We start from the raw sequence: 27215 nt of genomic DNA, 5'->3' as shown, positions 1-27215 counted from the left end.
TATCTGGGAACATATGATTTCCAGACATCCTGAAATTGCCCTGGATTAGTGTGTGTGTGTGGGGGGGGGGGGGGGAGGGGGGAGAGGGGAGGGACAAGGAGGATTTTCCTCCTCTTATATTCACAAGTTCATTCTCTGTCTCTTACACACGTAGATGCTCTCATACATGCGCTTTCACACACACACAGATGTTCTCATGCTTTCACTCACAGATGCTTTCACACACACACATGTTCTCAAACATAGATACTCATATGCTCTTCCACACACATGCATGCTTTCACATGCTCTTTCACAAATATACATGCTCACACATTCTCTTTCACATACATACATAGATGCTGCATATCTGTATGCTATCACACACAGATGCTCTCACATGCTTTTTCACACACACATGCACATGTTCTCACACATTTATACATGCTCTCTCACATACACATATACTCTCTCACAAAAACACACTCACACACACACACTCCCTCTACCTCACTCATATTGTACTTTTTTGGCTATGGGTGCGATGAGATCAGCAGGCAGCTGGTGACCTCCTTGTATTCTGCTGCAGGTAGCCACTGGGCTGCCTCCATTTTTTGCCAGCAGCAGGTTGGAATCTGCTGGCAGCTTGCTGGCATACCTGAGAACTTTTGATTTGTAGTTGCCCTGAGATTGTTGTGGATTGGAGAGGGGGAGGCAATGGGACTGGGGAGGATAGGGCACACACTAACACACTCACACAAACATGCTCTCATGCACATGCCCACTCATACTTCTCTCTCTTCCACATACACAAACACTTCCACATGCCCATTTACACACTTATTCCCTCATACAAATATGTCCAAACCCACACACAGTAACTTTCACACCTCTCTCGTACAGCCTATGGGACTGCTCTATCTTCCTGCCACGCAGCCGCTTCCAGCTCAGTGTGCCTTGACCCACCGATGCGTTGCTCTAACTCCTTCGCGCACCCGATGCTCCTCTTACTCTTTTTCTGGTGCAGGCCTGAAGCTCTGCCTTCTTTCTGCCCGCATGGGCCCATGCAGGCACTTGGAGCAGCAGCACTCGAAGCCAGAGTTCTGACCCGGAGACCTGGCGATTCCTTTGGAATTCTGGAGTCTCCAGGTCAAATCCTCAGAGTTTCCACATATGGCAGCTGCTGGTGGGCTCGGCTCTGCCGGCAGCCCGCTGGCGGATTTGGCTCTGCCAGCGGCTAACCTGGTCTTCTCCAATCTTTGGCCGCCGACAGCCCATTGAGCCTCTTCCATTCTTTGCTGCTGGCGGGTTGGACTCTGCCAGCGGCACACTGGTCTGTGGGGACTTCTCTCTTTTTTTTTATCCTCGTGGGTGCGTCATTTTCCTCTGCCACTGCGAGGCTCTTTTTCTGGCCTGCGGGAGTTAGGAACCCCGTGGGCATATCAGTAAATTTGGTGGAGGGTAAGGCGGTTGCTGGAGTGTTTTGGGGGACATTTTTTGCCGCTCCAAAATTTTGCCACCTGAGATGGCCGCCTCACCCTGCCTCATTATAGAACCGCCCCTGATTCCAGGGACAGTAAATGAGAAGGGACTTTAATAAAGAAAAACAACTCTCTGATAACTCATACTTCATGTAAGAGAGAGGCACGGCTCCATATTCTCATTACATTCCTCTTCTTTTTACAGTTTTGAGTGCACCTTGTTTTCTTCCTCTTATAAATCTGCTAGGAGTTAGCAATCAGTTAGGATTCTATTATGTTCCGCTATCTGATGGGAGGAGCAATCAGATAGGAGTAGCAATCTGTTAGGAAAGCTCTGTGATGGAGCTGTGAGGTAGCAATATGATGTAATGGCTCCTAAAGGAGGAGGAGTCAGCAATCTTGTAGTGTCTCAGCTATCGTCTTGCTAAGGAGTAGCAATCTGTAATGAATCTGGTATAGTTGTGGGTGGATCCCTGGGCCGGTGGCAGATGACCACGCCCCCGGGAGGATATCCCGAGAGGGACCACCGGCTAGGCTTGAGTATGGAGACAGACACACAGTAGTTCTTTTATTAAACAGGTTTTTGAAACCACCAGAGGTGGCAGTAGTGAGCTGATATGCCCGGTAGGGCTGTAGTCCCTCAGCTACTGAAACAGCGATCCAGAATGGCTGAGCTGTTGAGAAACTGTAGAAAGTGAGTAGGCAGAGTTCATGAACAGAACTAGATGACAAAACTCACATAAGGTCTCAAGGAAGCTCAGGAGCTGGAAAGGTTTAGGCCCTCGAGGAGCGAGTACCTGGTTCCAGGGAAAGCTCTGAGAGAGCGATGGTAACTCACAATTGTTTGTAGCAGCGATAGCTTCCAAGCAGTAGCAAATCTTCAGAGTGTCCAGGAACATGGGCTCTCGAGAAGAGCGAGGCCCCCGAGGAGCGGGTACCTCAGGTAAGTCCGAGGAGGCAGAGTAGCTTGGGAGGAGTAGCCGAAGCAATCCCCAAGGCAGAGTAGCTTGGACAGCCGAAGCGAGTCCTTGTAACTCAGTTAGATAGTGAACTAGAGACCTTTAAATATTGGAAGCGGATGACGTCATCTCAGGGGGACGCCCCTGAGGTTCGCGCTCTTGCTGGTACTTCAATCAGAGCGCGCGCCCTAGGTCTTCAGGCAACATGGCGGATCTGCAACATCGAGCCGGGCCAGGGACGCTGGAGGGAGACGGCATGGAGACACCACGGCAGCCAGCCGTCCATCAGACCCGCAGGGAGTCGCCACAGAGGTAAAGAGCGCGGAGTGAGGGCGTTGAGCAGCGACGGTCGCAACATTTCCACTGTAATGCAGTAAGAATATGCAGAGATGGGTAATTAAGGCCTAGATATACACAATACCTTCTGCAGACTCTGTCCTGTCAGGAAAGGCAGGATGGTAATTGCTATTCCCATAGGAAAGGACAAAAGAGAGTAAAACAGGGAACTGTTTGCAGTCCATCAGTTCCACCCAGCCATCTTCTACTAGCTTACCTTACTGAAAAGGCTGTCTGCATAACAAGTGCTAGAGAAATGAGTGGCTCACAGTTACATATCAGCTTGCCTTCCCCATAGGCTTTTAGTAGCAGAAATATTTAGCAATGCAACAGAATCAGTTCAGGCCCTTTTCTTTTTTTTTTCCTATGTTTCTTTCTTTTTTTTTTTTTTTAAACTAAAGAAACAAAATAAGCATTACATGAAATGAAATTTGTAGGGAAAAGGTCCCCCCAAAACAAAACAAAAATGTCCCCCTTCCCACCCTTAATAAGACCAGACACTGAGGTTTGGGGGGGGGGGGGGGGAATCGAGAGGGGAATGTTTAAAATGAAGTTGTTTGCCTTCACTTGGCATGCCTTATCAACAAATATTACTAATAAGCCAAAACATATATTTACTTCTAAAAAAAAGAAATTTAAATAATTAAATGTTAAACTACAAATGGAATCTTGGATCCTATTGGAAGCCAGGCCTGCATTCACAGCGCATTTCACATTTCCACACTTTGCTGAGCAGAAACGTCACCACCCCTTTTACTAATGCGACTTCTCTTGCTTTTGCTAAGGTATCTCTTTCCAGCTGTAAGTGCATCAAGATGTCTTTAGGCTTCTTCTCCACCAGACCAGCAAAGCGAATCTCAGATGGGGGCTGGATTTTGGAATTTGATGCCCATAGGCAGAGTGCCAGGGCAGAACTCCTTTGAAGCTGGGTCAGCAGATGGCCCTAAAGCAAAGCAGAAAGAGGCTCCTCTTTGGGCCTGGATATTTGGCACCTTCAAAATTTGGCACCCCAACAGTTGCCTATGTTGCCTCTGCCGAAATCCGGGCCTGAGCTCAGATTGACTTTATTCATTGCACTGGGAAGAGCTGGTCATGTTTTACACACCAGCAATCTTCATCTAAATCAGAACAGAAAAGGGGGCTAGTGATATTGCATTTTTGTAACTGGATCACTTAGCATTTGACTGTGTGGCTCTGCTCAGGCCTACAGAATAGTTGCAGAAGAGTCACCCACTGTCACATTCCCTCTCCATGCTGCTTTCTCAGATGAACAGAACATCTTGATGAGGTCTATATTCACATGCAGACTAGATAGCAAATTTATAGGGTCATGCATCAAAATGTGTTACGGCGTTAACGCATGAGATAATGCCATAATGCATGCGATAATCATGTGACCGCATAGTGCAAATGCAAATATTTTGAAGGGAGGGGTTTGGGTGGGATTAATTAAAATGAGGGGCTATAGCAATATGCTGTTGCATATTTTTAATGCTGGAAATAAGTGGCAGAGAGAGAAATAGTACCCTGATATAGAGTCCATCAAGCTAGAGCGAGAGAACATAGTAGAAATCTCAACTTTCTGAGGCTTTCCTCACTCCAAATGACATCAAATCTCAACCGGGGTGGACTGCACAGATTGTACGTCTTACTCTGCGTGTAAAACTGGCCCCTAAACCACCATCAACACCTCACCTTGAGCTATTAGCTGGCCCTCCTATAGTGATATAAATAGTTGACTATTGTGAAGACCTTATCATCTCTCTCTCAACCTCCCCCTCCCTCTCCCCCACCCCCCTACCCCCATGAAAACCAGGAGACTCAAGAATGGTCTCTGAAGAAGATCACATTCTTAGGCAGAAAGAAAGAACTACAGCAAGAAGTCAGAAGTCAAGGGGTTAGACTGAGTAGCAACTACATAAGGAAATATTTCTTCATGAACAGTCCAGGATAAATACAGAAGATCCTTGTCTGAGAGGAAGTGACAATAATGCCAGAGTTTGGATGTGGTCTGTGTGATACTGCAGCCTGCATTCAAATTTTTTTTGACTCAACAGTTTGGGCCTCCAACTCACTTGGAACCCGAGCTGGGATAAATGTTCCCTCTAAGCTGTGCAGGAGTTCACCACCCACCTTCTAACCATGGGGCATGCTGTGGTCCTTTCGTGGCTTCACGCACACTGGCCAGGCAGATCCCATGGCTATGTCTGCTCCATGCGTTCAGACTGTGAAAGGGTTGCAGCAACCCCCCTCAGTTAGAATGCAGGCCTAGAGGGAACATTGGCTGGAATCCTGTCACCAGGAGCATTTCTTGCAACTTCCTGGATCTTTGTCTCCTATTTTAGATTCCTCTCCAGTGGTCATTGCTGTGATTATTCTTGATTGGGAGCCTTGTACCAGGGCTCCTTCCAGAACTCTGCAATCATGGGTCCTAAAGCCAGCTAGTATGTGTCACTCTTAAGAAATGACTGACTCCTACCCCTTCCTGAGGCTGTGGATTTCGCCTTCACAGCATTTCCAGCTCACCTGGAGAGCAGAAGATCCAATTCAGGGATCAAACCGGGGACTTTCCACAATCCAGAGGGAGCACTGAGAGGAGAGGATCGCCTTGGTAGGGGTTGAAAAGAATCAGTAAGTACTGCTTGGGGAAATTTTTAAAACTTAAAAGTATTGGGGAGAAGTAAAACTATTGCAGTATATTATTTAGTGTGTTTCTGTGTTTGTATTGAATAACTAGTCAGAAAGGCAGGCAAAAAACAGAAGCTTGTGTGTTTGTATTTCTCAACCCTCCCACCCACTCCTAGCTCACCCTTTAATTTATAGGCAGCTGACACATTCACAGTAAACTAAAAATAAATAAATAAAAATATTAAATCAGCCTTTTAACTTAAATTCAAAAATTCCCCACACCTTATCATGCCCTTGTAGGTCACTACCAGATATATAGTGAATACACTAATACATTTAAAGGACCCTAAAATTGTACGCAGCCCTACTCCCAAAGCAACCTAAACCTTAACTAGGAACAAACAAATTTAAGATGAAGGCAGCTGTCCAGCAGCAAGAGGGGAACCTCCCGGTCTTTTGCATCAAGTTTCACATGTATGATTTTTTTACCCACCGGTGAGAAATTTACATGTGCATCCGAAGCAAAGAGCTCCTGTCTCTCAGAGAACGAGTCTAATCTCTGAAGGCTAGAGTGGCAGACCAGGAGGAGATGAGGCAGACAGAGAGGTATATAGATGAGACCTTCAGGGACATCGTAGATAAGTCCCAACTCCAGTCTGGCAGCCCTGGTGCTGTCTTGGAGAAGGAAGGTCTCATGATTGGAGAGCATCAACCTTGTACAGCAGGAAAGGATCCTGTAGCAAAGACCTGCTCTCTAGATAGTGCATTGTCCTCTTGAACCAAGGAAGTGTCTCCCAGGGCTACTGAAATGCTCCCTGTTCCACAAGCAGGTCCCCAGAGGCAGGCAGAACTCTGGAGTCTCAATGCGTGAATGAGACGATAGTGCAAGGAAGAGGGATTCAGTTTTGTAAGGAACTGGGGAACCTTTTGGGGAAGGGGGACTCTTTTCCAAAAGGATGGACTCCACCTTAACCAGGGTGGAACCAGACTGCTGGCACTAACCTTTAAAAAGGAGATAGAGCAGCTTTTAAACTAAATCAAAGGGGAAAGCCAACAGTTGCTCAGCAATGCATGGTTCGGAGGAAGGTATCTTTGAAGGATACTAATGAAGCATTAGAGTTAGGGCATCCCAACAGATAGGTTCCAATAAGAAAAGTAGTCCAAGTGCATATAATTAAAAACTCACCTGAGCTAAAAGATTCCAATTTAGCCCTGTCAACTGATAAGCAGAATGTAATACAAGCAAAAAATATACTATGAAATGTTTGTATGCTAATGCCAGAAGTCTAAACGTAAGATGGGAGAATTAGATTGTCTAGCAGTGAATGATGACGTAGACTTAATTGGCATCTCAGAGACATCGTGGAAAGAGGATAACCAATGGAATATTGCTATACCAGGGTACAAATTATATTGCAATGACAGAGAGGAGCATCTGAAAGGCGGGGTAGCGCTTTATGTCTGGGATGGCTGTTGCATCGGAGGTGGACCCTTGGGCCGAGGTGGATCGAGGGATGGTATAGGTGATCTGTATTGGGACCCTTACTTTTCAGTATATTTATAAATGATCTGGAAAGAAATACGAGTGAGATAATCAAATTTGCAGATGACACAAAATTGTTCAGAGTAGTTAAATCACAAGCAGATTGTGATAAATTGCAGGAAGACCTTGTGAGACTGGAAAATTGGGCATCCAAATGGCAGATGAAGTTTAATGTGGATAAGTGCAAGGTGATGCATATAGGGAAAAATAACCCATGCTATAATTACACAATGTTGGGTTCCATATTAGGTGCTACAACCCAAGAAAGAGATCTAGGTGTCATAGTGGATAACACATTGAAATCGTCGGTTCAGTGTGCTGCGGCAGTCAAAAAAGCAAACAGAATGTTGGGAATTATTAGAAAGGGAATGGTGAATAAAACGGAAAATGTCATAATGCCTCTGTATCGCTCCATGGTGAGACCGCACCTTGAATACTATGTACAATTCTGGTCGCCGCATCTCAAAAAAGATATAATTGCAATGGAGAAGGTACAGAGAAGGGCTACCAAAATGATAAGGGGAATGGAACAACTCCCCTATGAGGAAAGACTAAAGAGGTTAGGACTTTTCAGCTTGGAGAAGAGACGACTGAGGGGGGATATGATAGAGGTGTTTAAAATCATGAGAGGTCTAGAACGGGTAGATGTGAATCAGTTATTTACTCTTTAGGATAGTAGAAAGACTAGGGGGCACTCCATGAAGTTTGCATGTGGCACATTTAAAACTATCGGAGAAAGTTCTTTTTTACTCAACGCACAATTAAACTCTGGAATTTGTTGCCAGAGGATGTGGTTAGTGCAGTTAGTATAGCTGTGTTTAAAAAAGGATTGGATAAGTTCTTGGAGGAGAAGTCCATTACCTGCTATTAATTAAGTTAACTTAGAAAATAGCCACTACTATTACTAGCAATGGTAACATGGAATAGACTTAGTTTTTGGGTACTTGCCAGGTTCTTATGGCCTGGATTGGCCACTGTTGGAAACAGGATGCTGGGCTTGATGGACCCTTGGTCTGACCCAGTATGGCATGTTCTTATGTTCTTATCCCTCCTCCGCGCACTTCAAAAATGGCGCCCTGGCGTCCACTGACTGCACCCTGCCCACTTCTGGCCCTCTAGGTGATTACCTAGTCCCGCCTAATGCTCGCGCTGGCCCTAAGTAACATTTATTTATTTATTTGAATTTTTTATATACTGATATTCCTATAAAGAATATAGATCACACCGGTTTACAAAAGAACTGAACTTTCGCTATGAGGCGATACATTAATCAATGAAAATAGCCATTGAACATAGTAAATGATGGCCGATAAAGACTAAAAAGAGTTCCCTGAGCACAGATTGATTTAACCTTCCTCCCCTGAGAATGCTGTTCCAGCTCTTCTCTCTGTCTTTCAAACTCAGAGGCAACTCTCAAAACTAGAGAGCTCCTCTCTGTCTCTCAACCCAGTAGTAATTCCCACATTTCTCTAGCAGCCCCCCTCCCCACTTATATGCGCCCATTGTACCATTTCTATTCCGAATGATGTATATTTTTATGGAGACCCTAGGGCAACCCATAGATTGTGACTGCTTTGAGAAAAAAAGAGCAGATGATCAAGACCATGAACATTACCAGAACATTTTGCAGGTAGCGGCATAGAGTGCATCCATCCAAAATCCCTACAAGTAGAACAAAAAACAAACAAGGATTGCATGTTGTCGACAATGGACAGCTTTGGCACCAGCTGGGTTTCTGGGCAGGAGACCGGGTCCAGGTGAGAGGGCAGAGTTATTTTTATGCAAGACCCATGCATTGTTGGATTGCATGTGCCATTTTTAACTTCTCTCAGGCTCTCTTGTCTCCATATAGGGAGAAGTTATATGCATTCTTGTTTAAATGGTCTATAAATGACAGCATTTGTGTAAAACAGCTTGGGGCCATGAGAGATGTGATACTTATCTGGCCAAGTGGAATTTCTCCCTTGTTCTCCATTCTGCCTCCTAATGAGCAATGAGGCTGCCAAAAAATGTTTCTTAGCACAATAATTTATTGTTAAATACAAATATTTGCTATGTCGAAACAAATGTGGTGGTGGTGGTGGGGGTGTTTGCTGTTTTATTTATTTATTTATTTATTTATTTATTAATTATTTAGAGATCTGCAAGTCTCTAGAAGTTTTCTGATTTCCATGTTAAGTTTTGTCTTGGTAGAGGGTGTGACGATAGCTGTGGCTCCTGCCATTGAGAACAAGAGGGTTGGGAGGACTATTAAAATAAGTGGCCCAGCCAGAGCAGTCGTTTTAAACCTGTAAAATGTACCACGTTAACACTAGAAACTGTGTTTTTCTCTCTGTTTTTCCAATACTCAGGTTCTAATGTTGAGTGATTCTTAGGGATGTGCTTTCATTTTTAATGACAGACAATTCGCTCCATCTCTGCTTTCCATCCGGTCGTCACACCGGACTCCACAAGTTCCTGCCTCGCGATCCACCAACACATCCAAGGAGGAAGGTAACCCTTCTGCCGGTGGAACAATGCCGTCATCCACAGGATCGCCACTGGCCACAGCATTGTCTGGAGTCCTGCTTCCCATGCAGGTGCCAGGAGTCACTGGTGCATCGGAGATATTGGGCAATTACGTGTCTGGCCTTCTGAGGTGGTACTTGACCAACTTATAAACTGCAGACTTATGGTTGGTCTTCTGTTTCCCAAAGGTTCATCCTGGCTCTGGCTCTCTTTGGCTATGACAGGCCCCTCTGCAGCAGGCATCATATGATGACCACCTCCTTCCATAATGTCCCACTGTACAGTCGCCCGGAGCAGGTCTCCTGCCAGCATCAGCTGCACCTCTCATGGCAAACCCCTCCCATCTGGCTCAAGGACCACTCAGTCTGTGCCACTTTGGCCTTGACGGTCGCCCTGGTGTCCCACCAAGAGTGCCTGAGCTGGTCCACAGAACTGGTGGCCACCCACAGGCTGCTGACATCCTTTGTGATGCTTTCCCAATCTTCCTCTTCACCTTGATGGATGACTTCTGACCAAAGAGCGCAATGTGCTTTTCCACAGACCCGCCGGACCAGAAGGTCCTTCTCTTCTTCCGAGAAGTGCACATCACGCTGATGCCGCTTCTCCTTCAGCTGCAGGTTCCAGTCTGTTCGTCGCTATCATATGAGTGACATGGGTCCCTACTTTCTTGGGCAGTACTCCCCCCCCCCCCTCCTAGCTCCCATCTCCCTCCCCCTCCCCCTGTCCTTGCACTTCCACCTGCCTTCTTTTTCTCTCCCCCCCCCCCCCCCCCCCCGCTGCACCCACACCTTCATGAACCCCCCTCTCCTCCCGTTCCATCTCCCCTCCCTGGCTATACTCAACTGACTCACGCACCACACTCCTCCTATCCACTCCATCACCACTCAACCACCTGTCATGCTCATCCTCTCCCCCCACTCGCACCCCCCCTTTGTCACCCTCCATTCTCACCACAGCCATGAGCACCCAATCCACTCTTTGAGGACCCTAAACAAGCAAAGACCGTCAGACAATTACAGACCAACAACCAGATGCACTCAAAAGCTTCACTCACTCAGTAACAGACAAAAGACGATATGAAAGGGATACAGCAAGGGAAAGACAAACAGCACAAAAGACACCACCCAGAAATCACAAAAGAATAGCTCCAGCCACCAGCTCCAGTCATCAACATTCCTAACACCATCCAGTGCCATGCACTGGATGGTGCATTTTATTCCCCAGAAAGGAGGAGTGTCCTAGGATATTTGATGGACATCTCTATACCACCAATAACATCAAAGTTTGGTCCATCTCTCTTTTACCAGCCAAGAAGAAACTCTGCAACATTTTAAATTAGCACAGTTTTTAATGCCTATTTTTCCCATGGCTTTCTGCATCAGGGTTTTAGTATGGGTTTTGGAGCATTTTTTTAACCTACCATGGATTTTTAATGCAGGACTCATTTGCATACCGTTATGTTACTACATCAAATGGGGTCACTGGTTTTTACTGCACACAGTATTAAAAATCAGCGTTAAAATATAGCACCAATTTTGGCATAGGTTCTTATTAATTGGCCTCATAATGCACACTAACTCAAACAGTGCGCACTAAATCAAGCTTAGCATACACTAACTCAAAATAGTATGCACTATACAAAAATTTAAAAAAACAAACCCCCACAAAAAAAACCCAAAAAGAAAAAGAGGGGGAAAAACAAAACAAAATGAAATGAGCCAAAACTTTTATGGATGCACACTTCTAGTGATTCAGTTTCCGATAACATTTCATGTGTTTTGCACCTGAATCATTGTATGAAAATATAATTATTGGCCTCTGCTGTAATATTCAACAGCTCACTGGATTTAAAGTTTTGCATAATCTGCATTTTAATACACATCACTTTCTCTTTTTCATTAGCAACATGCTTTCCAATTATTATTGGAAAGCTGATAATTAGAGCTTGCAAAGTACCACTTAGTGCCAAGAGAAAGTGTGGGTAATTTTGGACACATTGATGCTGATGAGATGGATTAAAAATAGCTCTACGGACTATGGCAGAAGTGGCCAACTCCAGTCCTGGTTTCAGGATATCCATAATGAATATGCATGAGATACATTTGCATACAATGGAGGCAGTGCATGCAGACATCTCTCATTCATACTCTTTGTGGATATCCCTAAGGTTTAGATCTGTTTGTGGCTCTTGAGGACTGGAGGTGGTCATCCCTGGACTATGGAGTAATATCGCAATTGCCCGCATGCATTCAAAGTCAATTATCTGCGGAATTTATACCAGTTTTCAAAATGAAAATACACATGTAAAAAGGAAAATGACATGTTCCCAAGTGAAATCTGATCTGGAATCTTACCTCCAGTTCTAGAGGCTGCATCTTCAGAGGGCTCTAGACAGAATACAGGCAAGCCAAGAATGACATGCTTCAGTTTGCATCATAAGCCCTGCGAGGTGAAGGAAGGAAAAGGAGGGTATGACAGAGACACTAAAATACCTCAACATTATAAGGAATGCACAGAGAACAAGCATTTGTTTTTTCAGTAGAACATTCTAGAACAGAGGTAGCCAAATCCAGTCCTCAGAGCCACAAACAAGCCTGATTTTCAGAATATCCACACTGAATATACATGGGATAGATTTGCATGCATTGCCTCCATTGTATGTAAATCTCTCTCATGCATATTCATTGACGATATCCTGAAAACCTGGCCTGTTTGTGGCTCCTGTGGATTGGCCACCCCGGTTCTAGAAGAAAGTCCTGATAAGAAGCTGGAAGGGTCAGGCTTAGGCAGGCCTGGATTTGCCAAAAGGCACACTAGGCCTGTGCTTAGGGTGGCACAATTTTGGGGGGGGGGCAGCAGGCCAGCTGAAATTTTGTTGCCTCCCAGTTCTGCTGAATCTCACTCAGCAGAGAATGGCCTGCTTCAAACCCTCCCCTTCCAGTGCAGAGAACGGGATGGAAGGGACAGAGCAAAAAAAAAAAAAACAAAAACCAAACTGCTCTTATCCCTGTTCCAGCCCTTCCTCTCCTCTCCTGTCCTGTGCAGGAAACAGAAGGAGGGAGGGGAGGTCACAGCACACAGCAGGAAGCCAAGAAAACTCACTCTGCTCCCTAATCCTGCCCCTCTTCTCCTGTCATTCATGGATTTAAAAGGAGGAGGTGAGCTTGGAGTAGAATGAGCAGAACAAAGAAGGCTGTGCTTGGATGTTCTCCTCTATTGTCTCTTGTCTGAAGAGAGAGTGGGGAGTGAGGGAGAAAAGAGGGGGGGGGGGCACAGCACAAACAGTGCTTAGGGGCAACAAAATTCTAAATCCATCACTGGGCTCAGGATGTTGGTTTTTGTTTTTTTTTCCTGACAACCTAACTTTTTTTATGAAGACATATTTTACTGTAGTCATTTTGTGTACAGTTAAACTTGGTATCGTCAGATTCACCCCTTTATGTATTGAGGTCCTCAAATACCAAGTAGTGCCGACTCTGAAAGCCTGAGTACATGACACTGGATATAGGCCCCTGTTGTGTATGACTTTTTTTTTTTTTACTGACATGAAATTATTTTTTCAGACATCTCTTTTTTTTTTTTTTTTTGACAGTCAGTAAATTTACTGACAGTTGGTAAACCTGTTCAGGAGTAACAGAAGTAGTTACTTCCCTGCAGAAATGTTGATAGATGCATGGGGCAGTGTTACAGTGGAGGTGGTGGGAAGTTGGTACTGAAATTCAAGAAAATAGAGTAAATTTACTAGGGGAGGAATGACAAGTGAGGACTGGATTTGATGAAGGAGAGATTTATAAATGGAAAGTAGATTTTCTGGAGGAAGGTGTGTAGGTGGAGGGTAAGTTTTTTGGAGGAGGGATTTATGGAGAGAGTCGATATGATACAAAATCTGCTGAAGGAACTAGAGAAGTCTAAAATAACAAGGCTGAGAAAACATGGGAGTCTGCAACAAGCTGACATCTGGTTGTACTTGACAACACTTTTTGAGCATTCTCGACTGTATTCCCGAGAGTTACAGGATTTGACTTTTCTTCAGTTCCAGAGTCGTGCCCTGACTGCATGTCTGAAAACCTAGGGTGTAATGTTTTTCATCCCAGTTCGATCAAAGAAGCCACAGGAATTGTGCATTACTGGGACTTTGTATAGGAATGCAGAACTGTAAAATATGTGAGATGTGAGAGACTAAATCTGTGTGTAGCAAAGAGACAAACAAGGGACTGGAGGTTATTTTTTACCTACTGAAAAGCCGAAGGGGAGCACTTTGTACTGATAGTAGGAAGAATCTACCGTAAAGTGTAGACAATGCAAAGTGGGACAGATGGATGGGTGTATGAGCCTAAGCATCTTTCAGATCCAGAGTGCACAGACACTCCCTCTTCTGGATGAAAGGCAGGATTGTGTGGCGTGAATTCATTTTGAATTTCTCCTGGAGTATATTTTTTGTTCAGGCTTCTTAAATCTAAGATGAGTCTCGGTTCCTCAGATTTCTTGGGGATAAGGAAGCAGCAAGAGTAGAACCCCTGGCCATGGGGTTGCGGAGGAACTGTACGAGGAGCGACTCCACCTCCAGGCAGAGCTGTTATAAGTGAGACAGATCCAGACTGAAGGCTGAACAATGGGGAAGTGGGGCTAAGTGGGAGAAATGCATGCGGCGCCCAGATTCCACAGTCCTGAGAACCTAGCGAGTTCTGGTGATTTTGTGCCAATCCTTCAGGTATGGCTGGATTCCCAGGGCCGGAGGAACCATTAGGTGAGCTAGGCCTGTGCCTAGGGTGCTGAGACTTAGGGGGTACCGCAGCAGGCAGCAGAATTTTGAAAGGGCAAAAAGTGCCCTTTCAAAATTCTGCCAGCCCCTGACTCGCCCTGCCTCCCCCCCCCCCCCCCGTGCCACCCTCCCGACTCCCCCCCTGGTTGTCCAGCCGAGGGCCTGGGAGCGATCTGCCGCTCCCAAGACCTCAGCTGCCACTAAGCAAAATGGCGCCGGTGACCTTTAGCCCCTATCATGTGACAGGGCCCAACCAATGGCACCGGTAGCCCCTGTCACATGGTAGGGGCTGAAGGCCACCGGCGCCATTTTAGTTAGTGGCAGCCAAGGCCCTGGGAGCAGCAGATCGCTCCCAGGCCCTTCACTGGACCACCACGGGGGGGGCATTGGGAGGGTGGCACTAGGGGGGGAGGCAGGGCGAGTCGGAGGCTGGCAGAATTTTGAAAGGGCACATTTTGCCCTTTCAAAATTCTGCTGCCTGCCACGGCGCCCCCTAAGTCGCGGCAGGCAGCGGGCCCTCCGCTGGACCACCAGGGGGGCGTCGGGAGGGTGGCACTGTGGGGGAGACAGGGCAAGTTGGGAGCTGGCTGCCTGCCATGGCCCCCCCTAAGTCTCGGCGCCTGGTCTCCAGCTGCGCCGATCTGCCTTTCTTCGGCCACGTGATCAGCTAGACCGGCTGCGCCGATCTTCTTTCTATGTGTGTGTATGTGATGTATATGTGAGAAAGGAATGGTGATTCTGTGTGTGTGTGTGTGCGTGAGAGAGAGAAAGGAATGGTGCTTCTGTGTGTGTGTATGCGGTATGTATGTGAGAAAGGAATCTGCCAGTTTAAAAAAATGAAATGTGATAATACATATACCTCAACATTTGTGCTGGTAGTGCAACTTTTGAAAAGTTGGATGAAAGATGAAATTACTGAATTTTAAGCATCCCTCTTCTGGAAAATAAAATTTAACAAAGTGGGTAGAGACAAATACTAAAGCAAAAAAAATTAAAGTATTTAAAATATTCATCTCAGCAAAATCACAAATTTAAGATACTGATGCCAGGTGGGGTTTGGGGTTTTTTTTTAATCATAATTTAAGCATGAAGACTAGAATAGTTCCAATCTGAAATGGTTTTGCTTTTTTTTTTTTTTTTTAAGCCTTTAGAAAATGTATATTTTTAAATGACTAAGACTGGAATCTTCCCATTAAAAGGGAAGCTGACTAAGGATGTCTTTCTGTTCCATATCTCCCACATGAATAATTATACGACTGATAGTCTGAAGAAAGACACTTGCTTTATTGCCTGAAAGCATAAAACAAGAGAAGCTGTACGGTGTGGGTGGCTGTCCCTTGGGAGGAAAGAATCTGAAGGAAGGGTGTCATTTCGCCTTCTGATAGGAATGTGGTTTTCTTATTTAACTGTTGGGAGCAACACTTTCACTTTTAGTAAAAGTGAAAAATGCTGCACGTCTGAAAGCAAGGTGCTTCTGTGAGAGTGTAATGTGAATGTGAGACAGGGAGGGTGCTTCTGTATGTGTGTGGTGTATATGTGAGTCAGGGAGGGTGCTTGTGTGTGTCAATGTGTGTGTGCGAAAGAGATGGAGCATGTTTTTGGCTGGCTTGTGGCTGTGAGAGAGGGCATGTGTGTGATTGAGCCTGTTTGTGAGAGAGAGCATGTGTGTGATTGAGAGAGACTGGCCAGAGAGGTGACGTGTGTATGTGTGAGAGAGACTGATCAGGGAGATGACTGGTATGTGTGTACTTGTGTGTGTGTGAGAGAAAGAGTGAGAGAGACTGGTTGGGGAGATGATTGGTGTGTGAGAGACAGAAACTGGTCCTGAGGGTGTGAGAGAGTGTGTGTGTATGAGAGAGAGAAGAGACTGGTTGTGGTCCCTAAGGAAGAGAACTGTGAGGATAGCTTCAGCAGCTACTGCTGCTTCTGGTGTGGCCCGCAAGGGAAAGGAGTAGGAGAACTGCTGGAGAGGGTAAGTAAAGGTGGCTTTTAAAGTTCATTTTTCTTGATTGACTACCATTTTAATTATTGGGTAGTATGTGATGTGTCTGCCGTTTGAAATATTTTATTGGTGTTTGGTAAAGCTTTCAAAATTTGCATGAGTCTTTAACTATTGGATATTCTATTCATCGGCTGTTCTGAAATTATTTTATTTGTATGATTTTACAATTATGATTAATGATTTATGTATCTTGATTTTATTGATTTGTTTCACGAGGAATGGTGACATTTTTGTTTTTCCATTGTTACACTGTATAGAGTCTGGTGTGATGCGTTTTCAATTCAGTTTTTGTCTGCACATTTCTATTTATACTTTATGTGGCTTTATTCTGTATTTGGTGAGGGTCTGTCTCTGCTCTGTGTATGTGACCATGAGAGATTCTGCTAGCATACAGTGTCTGTATAGGGATCTATAGCAATCGGGTTTGTTTTGTTTCCTCAGTAGCTGGTGTATTGGTATTCTAGGACCCAGTGTAATATTTACCCTTGCTTTTTCACAGGTAGGGTTATTGTTGTTTGAGTCCTTGGTGTTATTACTTTTATGTTACAATGGGATTGCAGTATAGATTTTGAGTGTCTTTTTTGCAGGGATTTGTGTTAGTTCACAATGTGCCTGGCAGTGGAAGGTGTTTGTGCTGCTGTTACTGTGAGGTGACACCAGAATTTGAAAAAATCTTTTACTATGATGAGCTGTAAGGGAAACATCCAAGCTCCATTGTTTGGGGGAATTTCAGTAGATGCACAGAGTTAGAGAACTGGAGGTGCAGGATTTATATTGACATTCTGTCCCTTCCTATATATTCCAGACTTCATTCTCATAGCCATATAGAATTAGTTGAATGAGGCTATCAAATAATTTTATATTGTGAAATTGGACAGCTTTTTAAAATTACGCAGAAGACCCTTTGGAGTTTTTTATTAACACTTTTTTTTTTATAACCAATTTTAAAGCAGGATCCATACTATAACGGTGGGTATGATCAAGAAATGTCATTTTGGCTCCCCCCCCCCCCCCCCCCCCAACAATTCTTCTGTCTAGAGATGCCACTGATTTTCTGTGACCTTAAGCATTAGTACAAGAAGGATTAAGGGGGGGATGCTGGAGAGGCACACAAACGCATTGGCCCCCAGGCGCCAGAGACCCTTGGTGCGACACTGGGTGCGAGCCATATGGAGCCGCAAGCAGTGGCAAAGAGGAGTGGAGATTTGGCGGGCCGCGAGCAGTGCCCAACCTGCTCGTGACCCAGAAAACCACACAGTTGGCGGGCGTGATCGAGAATGAGGTAAGAGTCGGGGCCGAGACCGGGGGTGGCAGCGCAACCCGGGGGGGGGGCGCAAGGGGGAAGGCTCGCCTAGGACTGCAAATCCCCTTGCACCGGCCCTGCCTCAACCCTTACCAGAGTCAATGGTTGCTAGGTCAGAAAAGTGGTCAAAAACGTGATCCAGGCTTGGGCTGGACTTGTTGTGTTGGCTTTTGGTTGTTGGTGTTCCCACTCAAGTGCAAGGTAGAGGTTGTTGCTATTGCAGAAGCAGAGATGACATCCGGTATCGCTAGAATTGCCAGAATGGGTGGCTCTGGAAATATGGCCTTTTAAAAGCATAGAAGGTATGTCTTTCTTAAGCTCACTTCTCAAATCTCCTACCTTGCTCAGCACTGCTATTGTTTTTTATGTTTTATCCAGTATCTGAGACCGTTTCTGGATACTGATGATCTAAAAACTCTGACTTATTTTCTTGTTCCGAGTCACCTGGAGCTACCACCCAAGAAAGAGATCTAGGCGTCATAGTGGATAACACATTGAAATTGTCAGTTCAGTGTGCTGCGGCAGTCAAAAAAACAAACAGAATGTTGGGAATTATTAGAAAGGGAATGGTGAATAAAACGGAAAATGTCATAATGCCTCTGTATCGCTCCATGGTGAGACCGCACCTTGAATACTATGTACAATTCTAGTTGCCGCATCTCAAAAAAGATATAATTGCGATGGAGAAGGTACAGAGAAGGGCTACCAAAATGATAAAGGGAATGGAACAGCTCCCCTATGAGGAAAGACTAAAGAGGTTAGGACTTTTCAGCTTGGAGAAGAGATGGCTAAGGGGGGATATGATAGAGGTGTTTAAAATCATGAGAGGTCTAGAACGGGTAGATGTGAATCAGTTATTTACTCTTTAGGATAGTAGAAAGACTAGGGGGCACTCCATGAAGTTTGCATGTGGCACATTTAAAACTATCGGAGAAAGTTCTTTTTTACTCAACGCACAATTAAACTCTGGAATTTGTTGCCAGAGGATGTGGTTAGTGCAGTTAGTATAGCTGTGTTTAAAAAAGGATTGGATAAGTTCTTGGAGGAGAAGTCCATTACCTGCTATTAAGTTCACCTAGGGGTAGATTTTTAAAAAATGCGCGTTCGCGTACTTTTGTTGGCGCACCAGTCGCAAACAAAAGTATGCTGGATTTTAGTAGATACGCGCGTAGCCGCGCGTATCTTCTAAAATCCAGGATCGGCGCGCGCAAGGCTGCCGATTTTTGGCAGCCGGCGCGCGCCGAGCCGCGCAGCCTGCCTCCATTCCCTCCAAGGCCGCTCCGAAATCGGAGCGGCCTCGGAGGGAACTCTCTTTCGCCCTCCCCTCACCTTCCCCTCCCTTCCTCTACCTAACCCACCCCCCCCGGCCCTATCTAAACCCCCCCCTACCTTTGTCCACGGATTTACGCCTCCCGGAGGGAGAAGTAAATCCACGCGCGCCAGCGGGCCTCTGGCGCGCCGAGACGCAACCCGGGGGCGGTTCCGGAGGGCACGGCCATGCCCCTGGACCGCCCCGGGCCGAAACCACGCCCCCGGGCCCACCCCCGAAACACCGCGTCCCGCCCCCAAAACGCCGCGATCGGCCCCGCCCCCGACACGCCCCCGACAAAAAACCCCGGGACTTACGCGAGTCCCGGGGCTCTGCGCACGCCAGCAGGCCTATGGAAAATAGGCGCGCTGGCGCAAGGCCCTGCTCGCATAAATCCGGGCGGATTTACGCGAGCAGGGCTTTTAAAATCCGCCCCCTAGAGAATAGCCACTGCCATTAGCAATGGTAACATGGAATGGACTTAGTTTTTGGGTACTTGCCAGGTTCTTCTGGCCTGGATTGGCCACTGTTGGAAACAGGATGCTGGGCTTGATGGACCTTGGTCTGACCCAGTATGGCATGTTCTTAAGTTCTTAAGAAGGAATACTTAAGTACTGTAATCAGAAATTCCTTAGCAGGAGCATAAAACAAGATTAATTCCAGATTAATCCAGTCCAGGCTATAAGTACCTGGAGAAAGTACCCAAAAACTAAGACTATCCCATGCTACTGATGCTAGTAAAAGCAGTGGCTATTTTCTAAATTAACTTGATTAATAGCAGGAAATGGACTTCTCCTCCAAGAACTTATCCAAACCATTTTTAAACCCAGCTCCACTAACCACATCCCCTGGCAACAAATTCCAGAGTTTAATTGTGCGTTGAGTAAAAAAGAACTTTCTCCGATAGTTTTAAATGTGCCACATGCTAACTTCATGGAGTGCTCTCTAGTCCTTCTATTATCCGAAAGAATAAATAACCATTTCACTTTTACCCGTTCTAGACTTCTCATGATTTTAAAGACCTCTATCATATCCCCCCCTCAGCCGTCTCTTCTCCAAACTGAACAGTCCTAACCTCTTTAGTCTTTCCTCATAGGGGAACTGTTCATTCCATCCTTAAAGGTGAATTTTCAAAATGCTATGCAGGTAAAAATGAGCATATATTTTGTAAGTAGCCTGTACTCGCGTATTCTGTATTTTATGAAAGTTGAAAATACATGTATATTTTCACTTTTGTGCGCAGATATGCCTGGGTAAAAAAGGGGCGGTCTTGAGGAATTTCAGGGTGAGGCCAACACTTGCGCATTTTAAGAAGATATGTTAAAAGACACTTACACACGTACATTTTCTAGTTTATTTGCGTAGTTCTACATCTGCTAATTATCTGGTGTAAGTGATATTATTTAGTGTTTATTGTTTAGTGCTGACTGGATGGGAGATCTGAGAGAATTGGAGGAAGTTCAGGCTGGTCTTGATGACCTGGAAAAGGACTGAGGAAACTGGTGGACTAATTGGTAAAACTGGTCATTTCCTTCTCGGGCACATGTTTTAAACTTGGCTGACAATGCGCGTAAATCAGGACTTACAAGTCCTACTTTACTTTCATGCGTAAAATATACACGAACATATTTTTAAAATAGGTTGGAAAAGTATGCGTGTTCAATACATTAATAGACTTGTTTTCAATGCAATGCATGTATTCCCGAATAAGCTTACATAAGCATGTATGCTGCAGGGTAGAGATGTGTGTATTTTAATACAACACAAACATTACTCTCTCTTTCAATAGCAGGGGGCAAAGAGGAATTGGATTTAGACAGCAACCCAACAAGGGTGCCGACTTTTATGGTTTGGGAATTGATAAGGATGGGGGTAACCTGCACAGAACAGCAGTTACTACCCTTAACCAATAAGCCTTGATGCTTTTGATGCAACTGCAACATCGCTTCTCTGCTTCAAAGCAGGGGTTTGGGGACTGAAAGGAAAGAGGAATTTGGATTCAGAGACAACCAACACGAACCATGACATTTTTACTGTCTAGGTACTGATCCGCAGATAGGGGTAGATTTTATAAATTTGCGCACACGTGTACTTTTGTTCGCGCACCAGGCGCAAACAAGAGTACGCAGGATTTCAATAGATACACGCGTAGCCGCGCATATCCATTAAAATCAGGGGTCGGCGCGCGCAAAGCTGCCCAAAATCGACAGCCTGCGCGCACCAAGCCACGCAGCCTGCCTCCATTCCCTTCCCCCACCTTCCCCGATTTCGGAGCGGCCTTGGAGGGAACGGGGGTAGGCTGCGCAGCTCGGCGCGCGCCGGCTATACAAAATCGATAGCCTTGCGCGCGCCGATCCAGGTTTTTAGCAGATACGCGCGGCTCCGCGCGTATCTACTAAAATCCAGCGTACTTTTGTTTGCGCCTGGAGCGCAAACAAAAGTAGGCCTATTCGCGGAGTCTGAAAATCCGCCCCATAGGTTATAACACACTATGGTGAAAATATGTACAGCCATAGACGTAGGTATATGCCACCATGAACAGATGTTTGAAAGTTATCCTCTTAGGTTTTAGTGATTTGTTATTGATTTTTATGTCTTTGTTGTATTTATGTCTAGTCTACAATGTTTCTGTCAGAATATAATGTTAACAGCTAATTTTCTGTTTTATGTCTGTATTGCTTTATTTTGTTGATTCAAAATGGTGCCGATAGCCTTTGCCCATACTATGTCACAGGGGCTACCGGTGCCATTGGTCAGTCCCTGTCACATGATCAGCCCCTGTCACATGACGCCGATGGCCATGTGACAGGGGCTGACCAATGGCATCGGTAGCCCCTGTGACAAAGGATATCGGCGCCATGATGAAACTGGCACCAAGGGTGTGAGTGCAGGGGATGGTTCCCGGACCCCCAGCTGGACCACCAGGGAGTTTTGGCAAGTCTTTGGGGGATCAGGAGGGTGGGGGATTGTAGTTAATTTGAATTTTAGCAGGCACACGAATAGAAATCACCGTATTAATGCATCGGGGCGCCATACGGCCGAATGCAACGTATCTGCTCCCCGACGAATCCGAATCACGAATGCAACATATGGCATCCCTCTGCACATCCCTAATGGATACAGACACAGGCTCAGCAGCAACCAGAAATCTGATAGAAACATGCCTCCCCCATTGCAGCAGCAACTCATTGCACATAAACTAATTGGTGTCCCCATTAACTTTGTATTGCTGTGATGTATGTGCAGCACCACAACAATGCCAAAATATATTTTGGCACTGTTGTGGCATTGTGGCATTGTTGACGCTTCACAACCGGTGTGTCACTTCTCCCGGTATCCCACTGCCCCGTTGTACTTTCCTTCTCCCTTTTTTCAGCCCCCGTGGGCCAATTGGAAACCTCCTTTCTTCCTATTCCCACTACCCAATGGGAAGTCTCCTTCATTCTGCCTGTCCCCGCGCAGGCCAATCGGAAGCCTCCTCCCTTCTACCTGCCAGTGGGAGTAGGAAGAAGGGAGGAAGCCTTTGATTGGCCGGTGAGGCAGGCATCACATAGCCTGGGGGTGGGGTGGGAGGAATAGCAGTGTTAAACTCCAACGAAGCAAGGCCGCCACGAGAGCCCATTCCCGTGGCGGCAAAGAGGAAACCCGACCCCTACTGAGGCCACCACAGGGGCCCATTCCCGTGGCAGTGAAAAAAGAAGGCCCGCCAGAGTAAAGCCAAGGCAGAACTGGAGCCCATCCCTGCAGTGAAGGAAGAAGTTTTTGGTGAGAGCTGGAGTGTCTGTGTGTGAATGAGTGCCTGGGTGAGAGTTTGTGTCTGTGGGTGTGAATGGATGCCTGGGTGAGAACTTGTGTCTGTGGGTGTGAATGGGTGCATGGGTGAGAACTTGTGTCTGGGTGTGTGAATGGGTGCATGGGTGAGAGCTTGTGTCTGGGTGTGTGAATGGGTGCATGGGTGAGAGCTTGTGTGTGTGTGTGGGTGAGAATGGGTGCCAGGGTGAGAGCTGGTGTGAATGGGTGCTTGGGTGAGAGCTTTTGTGTGTGGATGTCAATGGAAGCCTGGGTGAGAGCTGGTGTGAATGGGTGCTTGGGTGAAAGCTTGTGTGTGTGTGTGTGTGTGTGTGTGTGTGTGAATGGAAGCCTGGATGAGAGCTTGTGGGTGTGAATCGGTGCCTGGATGAGAGCTGGTGTGAATGGGCGCAAGAGCATTTGTGTGTGATTGAGAGCTTGTATATAAGAGAGCATGAGTGTGATTGAGAGAGAGAGACTGGTCAGGGAGGTGATGTGTTTCTGTGTGAGAGAGACTGGTCAGGAAGATGACTGGTGTGAGACAGACAGAGTAGTCGTGGGGTCTAATTGGGGGGGGGGGGAGGTGTGTGAGTGACTGGTTGTGGGCGCTAAGGAAGAGGACAGAGCTTCAGCAGTCCTTGCTGCTTCTGGTGAGTGCTATTGGCCTGGAAGGGAAAGGAGTAGGAGAGTTGCTGGAGAGGGTAAGTAAAGGTGGCTTTTTACATTTATTTTTCTTGATTGACTGCCATTTTAATTATTGGGTATTATGCGATGTCTGCTGTTTTGAAATATTTATGAGTTTTTGATTGTTGGATATTATTCTGTTCAGCAGCTGTTTTGTAACATTTTTAGTATAGCTTTACAGTTATTTCTGTGTGGGGCTCTATAGCAGCTTGGCTTATTCTGTTTTCCCAATAGGAAATGTATTAGTGTTTAGGGCCTGGTTTAATAGTTGTATTTCTTAGATAGGGTTGTTACTGATTGTGTGTTCCATAATACAGGTGTAACTTTGTGCGGGTTAGTTTGTGTGCATTATTGCAAATCCTGAGAGTCTGTTAGGTGCTATATTTCTCTTTCCATTTCTCCAGGTTCGCACTGCATGCAGAGTGGCTTTTTTGGTTTTCCATTCCAGTTTCTGTCTCCATATTTATAATTTGTGGGTTTTCTGTACTTGGTGAAGGTCAGTTCTGGGTGTGTGACCGAGGTGAGGTATTTTACTAGCATGTAGGCATTTGTATCAATCTTATTTGTTGTGTTTTCTCAATAGGATATGCATTAGTGGTAAATGACTGTCTTTTCATAAGGAAGGCTATTGTGCCTGGTAGTAAAGGGAGTTTGTTTTGCTCTTACTGAGATGTCATCAGAACCAGAATATCTTTTTTGTATGGCGAGTTGTACAGGGTAATGCCCTAGATCTTCTCTGCACTCACTGCTGGGGGTTATGGGGATTCCTGTGGATGCAGAGTGCATGTATACATTTAGCCCCGTGCTGGTCACATGTTCAATGTGTCATGCATGTGAGAACCATCTTTCAGGTGTATCCCGGCTGAAAAAAGGTTGAGAACCACTGTTTTAGGGCATGCTTTTTTCCCTTACACACTGTTCATGCTCTTAAATATAAAAGTCAGTTTACAGAATGTCTCGCATACAATGAAGTTACTGATTTGCAGGTGTAAGCTTCTCTTGTGGATAAGTAAAAGGGCCAAAATGATTTTAAGTCATATCATCACCTGAGCCCCACAATCAGATTCTTGGAAACCCCCAATTCTTAGCATATTCATGCAGATAAAGCCTTTTTTTTTTTGCAGGCAATAACAAAATATAAACTGCCCTGGAATTGTAAAGTAAAATGTTTAGGGTTTGGCTTGTGACTGGGAGACCAAGACAAGTCGTAGCCAAATGTCATGAAATACCTTTGAGAAAAACAGCGAGAAAATGAGGGTGTCTACAAGTTGCTAAATAGAGGAAAAGTTATTTTGCATTCTTTTCACTTTCTGTCCACATGGGTTTCTTAAAAAGGTTTATAAGGGTATAATAAACAAGATCAACGTTGCATTAGAACGAGCAAAATGCAAGCCCCTTTGGTGACACATTGTGTGTGAGAAGCAAACACCTTTGAAGACTTACGTTGGGGCATTCTGGAACATATCTACGAGTCACTGAGTGTAGGTGATCGGAGAAACGGCCCAATATCCACAAACAATTTTGGTTTTATTTTTTAAAAACAGTTACACCAGATGGCTTAAACTTAGAAATTGAGTGGTATTCAGTTATTTAATAAAAAGTTGTGAATAAGGATCCTTCTGTGCATGATTTTTCAGTATTATTTAAATGCCCTCATATTTGAGGTGATCTCTGGTTGGAAAATTTGGCACCAAAATGTCAGTAGATGCTGGTAGGATGGGTGAGCGACATCATTGGTGTCTGTGTGTTTTCTGGTAAAGAAGCATGATGTTTTCACTAATCTGTTCTTTTGTCTTATAGTACATTAAGGGCCAGATTTTCAAAACGTTACGCACGTTATTTTAAAAAGGCCCGGCGATGCGCGTAAAGCCCTGGGATGCATCTAAGTCCCAGGGCTTTCAAAAAGGGACGGGGAGGGGGCAGGGTCAGAAGCTCCTGGCACAGTGGCCGCAGTGCGCGCAGGTCTTAAAATCTACCCCTAAATTTCTGAGGTAAAAATACCTCCGCATGGGCCCCTGATGCAGAACAGTCTTCGAAAAATGGACTGTGTCAGGGTGACAATTGAAGCTGAATCAGCAAAATATGAATTAAGATAAGTTTTTTATTTGCAAAAAAAAAAAAGAAAACTCTTAAAAAATGTTTGCTTGAAGCCATATGATTATTGAAAAGGCAATGAAGTAACTATTCCAGTAGTGCCTAGTATGATGGCATTTATGTAGTTGTTGAACCATAAAGTGATTTTGCATGATTATTTTTCTAGGCACCAGGGAGGGTACACCTCCCTGGGATTGCTCATTGAAAACTCTGTTAAACCCAGGATCCGTTTTTGAACGCTCAATGGCCACCACACCCATAATTGCTGGCCACACAGCCACCAAGCATTGTATGCATAATAGGCATCAAACTCTAGAAAAACTGTTTGGAATAATTAGGTACCAATCAGATTACTTCTCATCGTCAGGAAGTGAATTTCATAAAGTTTGTTTAACAAATCTGAAACTACTGATTTCGAAGGCAATTGTGGCATGTTAAAGGACATTCCACTTAATACCTTTCTATCAACATTGCTTCCCAAAATAAAACCAGTTATGTTTTTCCAAGTTCATTTTAAATCATGGACATGAATTATTCTCAGGCAAAAAAAAAAAAAAAAAGCCACAATACAAACTTTCAACAAGGAAAAAAAAAAAAAGATTTACAAGAAAAATATATTTAATTCAATTTTGAGATAAGTCCAAATTAAGAGGAAAACAGAGGAGGAGGGGGGCGGGATGGATTTAGGAAATTCAATAATCATGAACAACAAGAAAAGCCATCTTTCTCGAACCCAATCCCCGAAAGGACACTTGAAGAAAAATTAAATTCAAAGCAGATTTATCCAAAACAAAAAGTTCTAAATGAGCAGAAAAGACAAAATTATTCCCCTGACAGACTACAATACAAGAAAGACGCTCCTAACATCAAGACCCATTGTTTCAGTTGTGGACAAAGTTTCCTCCTCGGCTGTCTCTCTAGGAACTATCTGGACTTTCCGATCACAAAAAGAGTGATTCTTCTATTTAAGAATCAAGTCCTAATCGCATTCCTGAGCAATGGTAGTTAGAAGTGTAGCTCTTGTTGGAACAGTATCTTGAGAATGTTGTAGGAAAATAGTCAAATCAGCACTATCAAATGGGGCAAAGACCCCCATTCCTCCTTCCTCTTCACTGATGTCCCGCCTCATAGCTGGTTAGAAAGATTGATATCTATCATGGGACCTCTGCAGGACCCCATGCAAGTATTTTTAAACAACTCATGAGCAGAAAGTAATCTTGGGAAAATGCAAAAGCCACAAACAGGGGTGGCTCAAGGCAATCTGCTGCCTGAGGTGAGGGATGAGATGGTGCCCCCCTCCTGGGGTAAATATTACACTGGGTCTCAGAACACCAATACACCACCTACCAGGGAAACAAAACAAACCCAGTTCCTATAGATCTCTATACAATCACTACATGCTAACAGAATCTCTCATCACAGTCACACACACAGAGCAGAGACAGACCCTCACCAATTACAGAATAAAGGATTGCAAATTAGAACCAGCAATATGGAGACAAAAACCCTAAGAAGCCAGACTGTGTGTGTAATAATGGAAAAACAGAACCACCATTCCTCATAAAACAAAATCAAAAAGCATAAAGCATCAGTTATAATATTAAAACCATACTAATAAAACTACTGACAAATAGAATAACTTCTATTAATTAAAATCATATACATATTTTAAACATTTCCCAAGCACCAATAAAATATTTCAAAACAGCACACATATCAAATAACACCCAATAATTAAAACTAAGAACATAAGAACATGCCATACTGGGTCAGACCAAGGGTCCATCAAGCCCAGCATCCTGTTTCCAACAGAGGCCAAACCAGGCCACAAGAACCTG

General features: G+C 44.9%; 1 long non-coding RNA gene across 2 annotated transcripts in view; it reads right to left on the bottom strand.

Annotated features, from left to right (window-relative positions):
• The window catches only part of LOC115092701, an 82971-nt gene that overhangs the window by 21894 nt on the left and 33862 nt on the right, over positions 1 to 27215 (bottom strand). Inside the window, exon 2 of one of the 2 annotated variants that reach the window (XR_003857055.1) lies at positions 11789 to 11876. The exons of the other annotated variant lie outside the window; for it this stretch is intronic. This is a non-coding gene — a long non-coding RNA (uncharacterized LOC115092701). The remainder of the gene's footprint in view (positions 1 to 11788; positions 11877 to 27215) is intronic. 2 annotated transcript variants of the gene reach the window in all.

The sequence above is a fragment of the Rhinatrema bivittatum genome, chromosome 5 (genome assembly GCF_901001135.1).
Source record: "Rhinatrema bivittatum chromosome 5, aRhiBiv1.1, whole genome shotgun sequence".
NCBI lineage: Eukaryota > Metazoa > Chordata > Amphibia > Gymnophiona > Rhinatrematidae > Rhinatrema > Rhinatrema bivittatum.
The sequence above is the reverse complement of the archived record's forward strand: the minus strand, read 5'-3'. Positions and strand labels throughout refer to the sequence as shown.